Source organism: Castanea sativa, chromosome 11, assembly GCF_040712315.1.
Source record: "Castanea sativa cultivar Marrone di Chiusa Pesio chromosome 11, ASM4071231v1".
Classification (NCBI taxonomy): domain Eukaryota; kingdom Viridiplantae; phylum Streptophyta; class Magnoliopsida; order Fagales; family Fagaceae; genus Castanea; species Castanea sativa.
The window spans coordinates 36740861-36751486 of record NC_134023.1 but is presented as its reverse complement, the minus strand read 5'-3'; the positions used below and the strand labels follow the sequence as shown (position 1 = coordinate 36751486).

General features: G+C 37.8%; 1 pseudogene; it reads right to left on the bottom strand.

Moving 5' to 3' along the window:
- Positions 1-723: 723 nt before the first annotated feature.
- On the bottom strand, positions 724-1112 carry LOC142614784 (sm-like protein LSM1B; annotated as a pseudogene).
- Between the last annotated feature and the right edge of the window lie 9514 nt (positions 1113-10626).

The following is a 10626-nucleotide window of genomic DNA, read 5'->3' as shown; positions in this document are numbered from 1 at the left end:
TTAAAAAGCAACAAGTTAAGACTTATAGTTTCAAAAGTAAAAAAGATTGAAATAAGAGATTTAAAAAAAATAACAAATTAAACTGCAAAGAAGTGTGTGTGAGAGATTTAGAGTTCGTTTGCATTGAACTTATTGTTGAAAACTGAAAACTAAAAATACTGTAGCAAAATAATTTTTAAATATGTGAATAGTATTGTGAGACCCATTTTTAATATTTTTTTATGAATAAAGTGCTTGTGAGTCTCATAAACAATACATGAACAGTAATCTACAGTGCAATTTGTTAGGTAAAAGCTGAAACTCCTAAAAAAAAAAGGTGAAAAGGGCAGGACTGAAAAGGGTTGAAAAGTCAAATATATACGGCTACTGTTCATGAACAGTAGCATGAACACTAAAATTTGTCCTTGATGCGTGCATCAGCAAAAAAGGAAAAAAAAAAAATGTGAAAACTCTAAACATAGCAAAATTATTCCGTATCCAAACGGATACTTAATTTGTTACATTCTTAAACTAGATACATATAAAAGAAAAAGAGAACAAAAAAAAATACCAACTATAATTTTTTTTGTTGATAATTAATTTGATAGTTATAACAATGGGAAAAAAAGAATCCGAACCTTAAAGAACATATTGTGTTACCAAGTTACAAAACTATTGGCGAGGTTCTACAAAATTGTGGATGAGATTGAGCATGTGAACCAGTGTAAGAACTAGCAACTCTAACTAGTCAAAATCCAGAAATTCCAACTTTTTTCTGATGGATCTTTGAAGATGAACAACCTCCCTCTCTGCTTTCTGTGCCCTAGTAATTTCTGCTTCTGAAACACGAGTCATATGTTGGGGAAGTTCCTCTCTCTCTCCAAGTTCAGCTCGCCAGTTAAAACAACATTATCTCCACGAACAACATACAGACCCAACTGCATGTCAAAATAAAGATCACTAACAATAATTCTCTCATACGCACCTTCCATAACAAAATTGGCTAACTGATCAAAAGATCGAAGTACACCAATCAATTTTCGATCATCTTGGAGTTGTAGAACAACCTTCTTGTCAAGATAGCTGGCAAGGGAAATAGGGAGGTAGATATCTTCTAGGCTTGCCTAAGACATTGATTAGTTTAACGAATTCTCTGGAAACTAAACAAACCCAAACTCAGGTTTCTCTCTTATACTTCCCACCAAACCCTATTTAACAACCTAACAAGAAAAAAATAAAAAGGTAAATAATTCTTAGGTGTAGTTTTACGAATTGGGCTGGTCTCTTGTGTCTGGTGTTTATGTAGGGTTTGTTATTGACGACTTGGATATAGCTAAAGAAAGAGAGGGCAGTTGCTTTTTTGTTGTAATAGCTAGAAAGGCGCGTGTGAAGCAATTGATAATTTTTATATATTACACCCCTTACAAAATATTTATATATTCCTATGCATAGTGTGAGTTTGCAACTAGTCTATAATAATAATAATAAGTGAAGTTGAGAGAAACTCAAATTAGAAATTTAAATTAGAATTCCAATTTTGTGCCATGTGTCCTAAATTATTTACTCTTCAAGAGTTTTTTTTTTTTTTTTTTTTACAAGATAGAAATTCTATTCTAGCATAATCTAAGTGTATATGTGTGTGAAACTTCATCCTAGAGACTTGAACCTCGGCTCTTACCCCTCATACCCCACAAACATTTATACTTGTGGAGTGACTAATGTACCAAGGGTGTGCGGTGCTTCAGGAGTTTTATTTCTTAATTTTAGAATCAAATGTGGGACCATATCATAAATATTCATCTAAGTGAGTTATTAAGTACAAAACGAAAGAGTCTCAAATAAATAAATTGTAAAAAAAAATTGCTCCACAATAATTAAAAAAATGGACAATTTGTATTTTATACCTAATAATATCTTTACAAAATATTTTAAAGAGTTAACAAAATATAAAAATGATTATCAATAATATTTAAATTATATATATAAGAATTATATTATGTATCTTATTGTGTATTTTTAAGTGTATCTATGCATATGCATGGGGTTACAAGCTAGTCTATAATAATAATAATAATAATAATAATAGGGAAAGTTGAGAGAAAATCCAATTAGATTTCAAATTGGAATTCAATTAAAGTCTAATTTTGCGCCATGTGTCCCATCTAATTTAAGTTTTTAAAATTTTGTGCCAAGTGAATTAATTCAATGTAAAAATTAGATTTCAAACAATGTTTAATTTTGTGACATGTGTCCCATCTAATCTAAGTTTTTTTAATTTTTGCACCAAATGAGTTAATTTGATGTAAAAAAAGAGGAGTCCAATATAAGTAAAACATAAAAAACATAAATTTTAAATGATGCTATATTTATGAACCTTTTTTTAGAACTAATAACAATTCAAGTTTATAAGTCATATATATATATATATATATATATATTAATAGGTAAAATTGAGAAAAAATTCAATTAGATTTCAAATTGGAATTTAATTAGAGTCTAATTTTGCGCCATGTGTCTCATCTAATCAAATTTTTAAAATTTTTGTGCCAAGTTAGTTAGTTCAGTGCAAAAATTGGATTTCAATTAGAATTTAATTTTACGACACGTGTCCCATTTAATTGATTTTTTTTTTTTTTTGGGTGTGTCAAATGAGTTAATTTCATGTCTGTTTGGTTAGCTTATTTTTTGCTAACTTATTTTACTATTCAGCTTATTTTTGCTACTATTCATGGGTTTTACTGCACTTTTTGGTACTATTTATGAGTCTCATTGTACTATTTCAATTAACTTTTACCTTTATCTACAGTACTTTCAGCAAAAAAATTTCAATTTCAGTAAAATAAGTGGATTCCAAACAAACTCTTAGAGTAGAAAACGAGGAAGAGAGAGTTTGAATGATTTTATATTTATGAGACTTTTTTTTAATAACTAAAAACAATTCAAATTTATAAGTCATATCTCTCTCTCTCTCTCTCTCTCTCTCTATATATATATATATATATATATATATATATATAAAACTTAGAGAATATCCAATTAGATTCTACAATTGAAGTCCAATTTTACGCCATGTATCTTAAATTATTTATTTTTAAAAAGAGTTTTATTTCGTAATTTTGGAATCAAATATGGGACCATATCATAAATATCCATTCGAGTGCATTATTGTGTACAAAAATCAAAAAGTCTAGAATTAACGAACATAAAAATATTTTAAAAAGTGGACAATTTACATTTTTTTTACCTAATAACATTCTTATAAGACTTTTTAAAGAGTTTTTTAAAAAAAAATATAAGAATGACTATCAATAATATTTAGATTATACGTAAGAATCATACTATGCATCTTAATGTATATTTATGCATATGCATGAGGTTACAAGCTAGTGTATAATAATAGGTGAAACTGAGAAAAAGTCAAATTAAAATTCTAAATTAGAGTTCTAATTTTGTGTTATGTGTCTAGATTTATGTGAGAATCATAACATAATTGTCTTACCAAGTGTTCAATTAAAATCTAAAATTGAAGTTCAATTTTGATCGATGTATCTAAATTTATGTGGGGACACACCATAAATGTCATATTCAAATCACGCACAGAATTAATTGTCTTGGAAGAGCATATATAACAGATTTGCTTGACAGATTTTGAAGTTTACACTTTAACATGACACGCACACACTCTTTCTCTAGGCTCTTCCCCTTCTGAACTGAATGACTCTTCATATCTCTAATTCTTCTTGCCCGTTCAGTTGCCTCTACTCCTAAAACATCAAAGAGCCCATCAGATGATCAGAGGTCTATTCTTTCTCTCAACTGGAAGGGAAAAGGTTTTGAGTTTAGGTTCTACTAAAAAAGGCTCCATTTAGAGGAACATGACAGTCTGCAATTTTTGATTATAGAATTCGTAAGGTGTGTGTTCCAGGTTTTTTTTTTCTCCCCTAAAAAATTTAAGATATTCTTTCAATTTTGATTTGGGCCAGAGATTTTGTTTTTGAATGAGTTCTTGATGCCGATTTAATATGTTCCGTTTTACTTTTCGCCATATGCTTGTCTGTTTTAGTTTTTCTGTTAAACAACAATAAAAGTTTCCTTCAAATGACTACCATTTGTTCTATAATTTTTTTTAAAAAATGATTACCATGTAATTTAGATAGTAATCTGTTCCACAAAAGCAAAAACGCTCTGGCTGGCCATATTTATGTCAGGTTAGTCACCCTGTTGTTTACCACATGATTGAAAGTATTACCACATGATTCAACCCAATAGTTTAGTATACAAGATTGAGTGAGATAGAGCACTAAATACTACAAGCAGACCCTAACTCAAAGTCCATCTGTTTGCTTTTTCCTTACACGCATGTGTAGTCAGCATCATCAATTTTACTTCCATAGAACTCTAATATCATAAATTGCATCAATTGCAAAATACATCAAGAATAGACACATACAAATGTTGGTTTTTGTCGCACACGAGTCATCAATTTCCATCAATTTACTCCACAAAATCAGTTTTTGTAATTCATGGCTCACCTGCATACTATTATCTAAATTGGTAGAGATGCTAGCAGAGTTGGAAAAGAGGAATGCTCCAAGGCAAGCAAATAAGTAAACTAAAGAACTTTTTTTTTTTTTTTTTTTTTTTGTTGAGAAAACAACCCCACGCGGGGAAGCAAATTTATTAGTGAGGCAAGTCTTTAACAACAAAGTTGAAAATGTTTGGAGGGACTTCCTCCATCCAAACTCTTAAAGGAAAAGAAAACCTAGCATCCCTAGCAAGGGCATGGGCAACATGGTTACCCTGCCTCCTTATATGGGAGATAGAGGAGGATTGAAAATAACCCCTTATAGACATAAAGTCTTTTACAAGATGACCAGCCAGCGCGTTTGACACTGCCCCAGCCTGCAAGCTCTTTACTACGAGTTCAGCGTTACCTTCAAAGCACACTTGGCAAAAGTAAGTTCTTGAGCAAAGATGGTAGCTCTGCGGGCGGCAAGCATCTCAAGAATCTCTACTGAAACTGGCATCATAATCCTCTCAGACAGGGCTGCCAAAACTAGGTCATCACTGTTGCGTAAGACCACCCCAATACCAGCCCCCTGGTCAGCCCCAAACACCGCCCCGTCGAAATTGGCTTTCACTGAGTCCACAGGAGGTGGTTGCCACTGAGTAGCACCGGACCCCTTCTTAGGCTGCTGCAATTGTTTTCCTTGCTGGAACTCAGCCAGCAGGGATGAGGCTGTCTGAGCTAGCTTTGAGCTTGGCACGGCTAGTTCATTTGCTCTCAATTTGTTCCTTCGTAACCAGATCAACCAGGTGGTCATTGCAAACTCCTCCAGATTTTTTCCTTCGGCTTTAATGAGACCAACCAGGTCGCTTAATGACCCAATACTCTAGGATTTGGACCTCACAATTGCAAAGGATGACAACCACACTTCATGGACATTCTTGCAGTCCCAAAGAGCATGGAGCGTGTCTTCCTCCCTGCACCCACACAAATCACATATTGGGCTGTCTAGCACTTTCCTTTTTTTCAAGTTTACCTTAGTTAGGAGGGCCTCAAAACAAGCAGCCAGAGGAACACCCTAACCTTGCTTGGGACTCTCAAACGCCAAATACACTTCCAAAGACTTGTTAGCTTGCCTAAACTAGAGCAGGATGGCTCGACATTCAACTCAGCCTCACACAGCAATTGGTAGCCAGTTTTTACAGAGTAGGAACACGATCTACACCGCGGCCAAGTAATGCAGTCCACTTAGGTAGTGACACACAACGGGATACCCTTGATTCTGTGAGCTTCAAATGGCAGGAAGAGCGCATCAACAACCCAAGCATTCCAGCCATCCCCCTTTTTCTGTCAACAAGTCTGCAACAACCCAATTTGAGGCCTCCTCAATCTTCGAAGAGATTATACAAGCTGAGTCCCCCCTAGGCAGCCACCAATCTTTGTAGATATTAATTGACATACCATTCCCAACTCTCCAAAGCAAGCCCGATTTGATAAGATTTCTAGCCTTCATAATACTTTGCCATGCGTACGAACCCAAAGCCACCTTTGCATAAAAGATAGATCCACTTGGGAAATATTTCGCACTAAAGACCCGAAAAAAGAGGGATGAGTGGTCCACTAAAAGTCTCCACACTTGCTTAGCGAGCATAGCCTCATTAAAATTTTCCAAATCTTTAAAACCCATGCCACCCAACTCCTTTGGCTTGCACAAAGTTTCCCAATTTTTCCAATAGATCTTACGTTGATCCCCCCGTTGGCCCCACCAAAATTTCCTAATCATCATCTCAATATCATTCAATAATCCGGAAGGAAGTTTGAAACAACTCATCGCAAATGTGGGTATAGCTTGGACTACAGCTTTTAGAACTACCTCTCTCTCCGCTATTGAAAGGAGTTTTTCCTTCCAACCTTGGAGCTTATTCCACACTCTTTCCTTAATGAAGTTTAGGCTTACCTTTTTATTTCTCCCAACCACCGCCGGAAGCCCAAGATAGTTCTCATATTCCCGCACTTCACTTACACCCAAGGAATCTATAATCTCGAGCTTCCTTTCAACCGGAGTAGCCTTGCTAAAGAACACAGTGGTTTTTTCTCTATTTAACTTTTGGCCTGAGGCTTGCTCGTACAAATATAATATGCGTTGGATAACATCCAAGTCATACATAGAGGCACGGCAAAAAAGGAGAGTGTCGTTGCGAAGAATAAATGGGTGATTTTTGGGCCATGCTTACAAAGAGAGAAGCCCCTAATAGAATTAGACTTGGTTGCCTGCTGCAACTGACAATTTAAGGCTTCCGAGCAAATTAAAAATAGGCACGGAGAAAGGGGGTCCCCTTGCCTAATGCCCCTTATGGGCTGATATCCCCTTTTGGTATGCCATTCACCAAAATAGAGTAGGAAGTCGACTAAATGCAGCTCATAACCAAGGTCACCCACCTCACATTAAAGCCCATCTTCAACATAGTGGCCTCCAAGAATCCCCACTCCACCCTATCAAAAGCCTTGCTCATGTCAAGCTTCAAGGCCATGAAGCCCACCTTCTTTGATTTTTGGATTTTCATGTGGTGAAGGGTCTCAAAAGCAACAAGAATATTATCGGATATTGCTTTGTCCGATTGGAAGGCACTTTGAGATTCCGAAATGATCAAAGGTAACACCCCCTTAAGCCTATTCGCAATCACCTTAGAAACAAGCTTGTAGATTATATTACATAAAGATATAGGGCAAAAATCAGAGACCTTTGAAGGGTTTTTTACCTTTGGGATAAGGGTGATGAAGGTCCGGTTTATGGATGGAGGAATGACACCCGAAGTAAGACAACTCAACATTGCTTCCGTCATATCATCGCCCACTGATGACCAATAATGCTGGAAAAAAAGAGGTGGGAGTCCATCAGGACCTAGAGCCTTCAATGGGTCCATTTGCTTCAAGGCCGTGACCACCTCTTCCTTAGTGAACTCACCGTTAAGCATTTCATTCGTCCCGTCCGAAACTGAACAAGGAATACCATCCACTACTTCCTCCATCATACTCGGGTTTGAGGAGTGAAAAAGACTTTGGTAATAATTAACCAAGATATTTGAAATCCCCTCTTCATTGGTACACAACACCCCACCCGAGTCTTCAAGAGCATCAATTCGATTCCTTCTAAAGCGATGAGAAGCTTTACTATGGAAGTACCTAGTGTTGTTATCACCCTCTTGCAGCCAAAGAGCACGAGACCACTATTTCCACATTTGCTCTTCACATACCAGGAGCTTTAAGATCTCCTTCTTTAGCCTTTGAACTCGAGAAAAACTCCCACCCCTTATAGCGGCTACCTCGGCAATCTTCAATTGCTCTTTCTTCTCCCTAAGGCCTCGGGTCACATTGCCAAATGCTACCTTGCTCCACCACTTCAAGTTTCTACGACATCTATCCATTTTGTCTTCCACTCTTCTCATCGGGCTGCCTTGGTGTTCATAAGACCATGCATCCTTAATCACACCTCTACAACCCTTGTCCCTCATCCACATTTGCTCAAACCTCCAAGGCTTGTTTACTTGCTTAGGAATACCTGCTGAATAAATCAAGATTGACTTATGATCTAATGTACCACACTCCAAATGGACCACTTTTGAGGCCGGGAACATCGAAAGCCACTCCACCGTACTAACCGCTCTATCAAGTCTCTCCCACACCGTATGCCCCTCTCCATGCCCATTACACCAAGTGAACTTATTTCTACTAAAACCCAAATCCTGGAATCCACACTCATCCAACACATCCCTAAACTCCTCCATTTGCCTACTTGGTCTATGCCTCCCTCCCAATTTCTCATGAGCTCTAGTAATTTCGTTGAAGTCACCCGCACACAGCCAAGGTAAGGAAAATTTGGAAGTTAATCTCCTCAAGGTAGCCCAAGAGATGTGATGGCTAAGTGTATCGGACTCCCCATAGAAACCGGTAAAACGCCACTCCTCTTCCTTCCCTTTATTAATAACGGCATCAATATGATTCGGAGAATAAGTATCCACCAAGAAATCCACATCTTTCTTCCAAAAAACCGCCACCCCTCCACCCCTCCCTTCTCTACAAAATTCTATCATTCCATCAAGCTTCAACTTGTCATGTAAATAAATTAGCCTAGCTTTTTTTAGCCATGTTTTAGCTAAGAACACAACTGAAGGAGAATGAGCTCGAATTAAGTCACTAAGCTCCTGCTCTGTTCGAGGGTTCCCAAGCCCCCGACAGTTCCAACATAGGAGATTCATTGTTGTTGGCGGGGTTGCATCACAGCCTCCACCATTATAGTATTAAGTTCAAGACCAAAATGGGAAACCAGACATTTTTTGCTTGGTAACTCACTACAATCCACCTCAGATGCTAACCTTTTTGTGTTTTTCACTCCCCTAGGCCCAGTAATCTCCAATAGGTTCTCTCGGTTTTTCTTCCTAATTTTCTTAACTTTATCCACCCTAGCACTATTTTTTCTTGGCCCAATAGTATTTGCAATATCACAAAGTGCTAAGTGGGTAATGGGAACACTTACCAAATTTTCCTCATGCACACGTGATTGGGAATTCACCTTTGCATCAGCTAGCTTTTCTGCATGCCTCTCTTCGGACTTGGGGGTAGACTCAGCCCTCCTAGGTGTACTTTGATCCCTAGAAGCTTCACTTGTTCCCTCTACGTTACCCCCTAAGGCCACGCCACTTGTAGTGTCAAATCTAAATAGTGCCTTGTCAATTTCTTCAAGTCTTACCTCAAAACTTTTCCCTGAAACTCAACCCCCTGCTTCCACGAAATCTGCTAACATATCTTCAGCCTCTGACACAGCTGAAGCCCCATTTCATTCCCCCTGAACTTGCGTTGATTCCTCGGTTTGCACAACCTTCACCGAGGTGCGTTAGACACCGGTCAGGTCCACCGACGGCATTTCCTCGTGCCCCTTGTCCACAGCCTGTTTTTGGTGGGATTTTTTTGCAACATAGAAACCTGGGACTTTGAGAACTGAGTTTCTTCCCTTCACGAATGGAGCTGCACGGATCCATGCCCCGTATGCTTGACTTTCCTTGGCCAGGTTTCCTTCGCTCTCAATCCATAAGTCACAATCTCTATCCATATGATTCAGGCATCCACACCAGTAGCAGAAGTTTAGGAGTCTTTCATATTTGAAAGACACCCAACTTTGCTCATCGTAAGATAGTGAGATTCACCGCCCCCTGCATAGTGGTATTTTAATGTCAATGATAACCTTCATTCGTAGAAAGCTCCCCCCATCCATCTCTTCCTCATCAATATTTCCCCAGACCGTACCCACTACTTCGCAGAGTTTTTCCACCACTGTTCTATTCATAAATCTTATCAGAACATCATGAATCTGAACCCAGATTGGAGTTTTGTCAAACTCAAGTGCCCGGAGAGGAACATCCTTATCGTACCACTAAAAGATGACAAGGTGTTTGTCAAAGCTCCATGGGGCATTACTCATGATCCTCTCCAGTCTCCACCTCTTCTTTCTTTTCAAAGGTAAATAGAAAAACATGGTCATTGATTCTCCGAACCTTGAAACCCTTCACTGACCTCTAGAGAGGGCTGAAGATTCTTGTTACCGCCTCGACATTTAAGGCCCTCTTCGTAAGAAACTTCGCAGCCATGGTAAAGTTTTTTGTTGAGAGTTCATCATCCAAACCTAGTTCTTCCCCTTCCCTAGCACTCAACGACATTCTTTGCCAATGTTCTGTCAGGTTTTCCATAATTCTAACACACTCAACTCTCGTGTCTCCCGAGCCCCAAGAAAGAAAGGAAAAAGAAACTATCGTCTATCCACCTCCAAGCAAAAGAATTTGCTTGAGTTACAAAGGATCCTCACACTAGGAACGGCAAGTTCTATAGCCTAAGGGAGGTTTCTCTGGAGACCCAGGGAAGCCTACTTAGTGACAGCGAAACTCTAAAGTTTTTGGCATAACGGCTAGATTAGGATTTGTTATTTTCTGTCTCTAACTTTCTATAAGTAAACTAAAGAACTTAAACTTTAGAAAATAGGTACAGTTTAGGGAGCGGATTAAAGTCTGTATAATACATTCTTGCAGCATTACTTTGATTGACTAATGTAAAGTGTTTGTTTAGCTAGAATTTATTGGTCTTGGCCAATT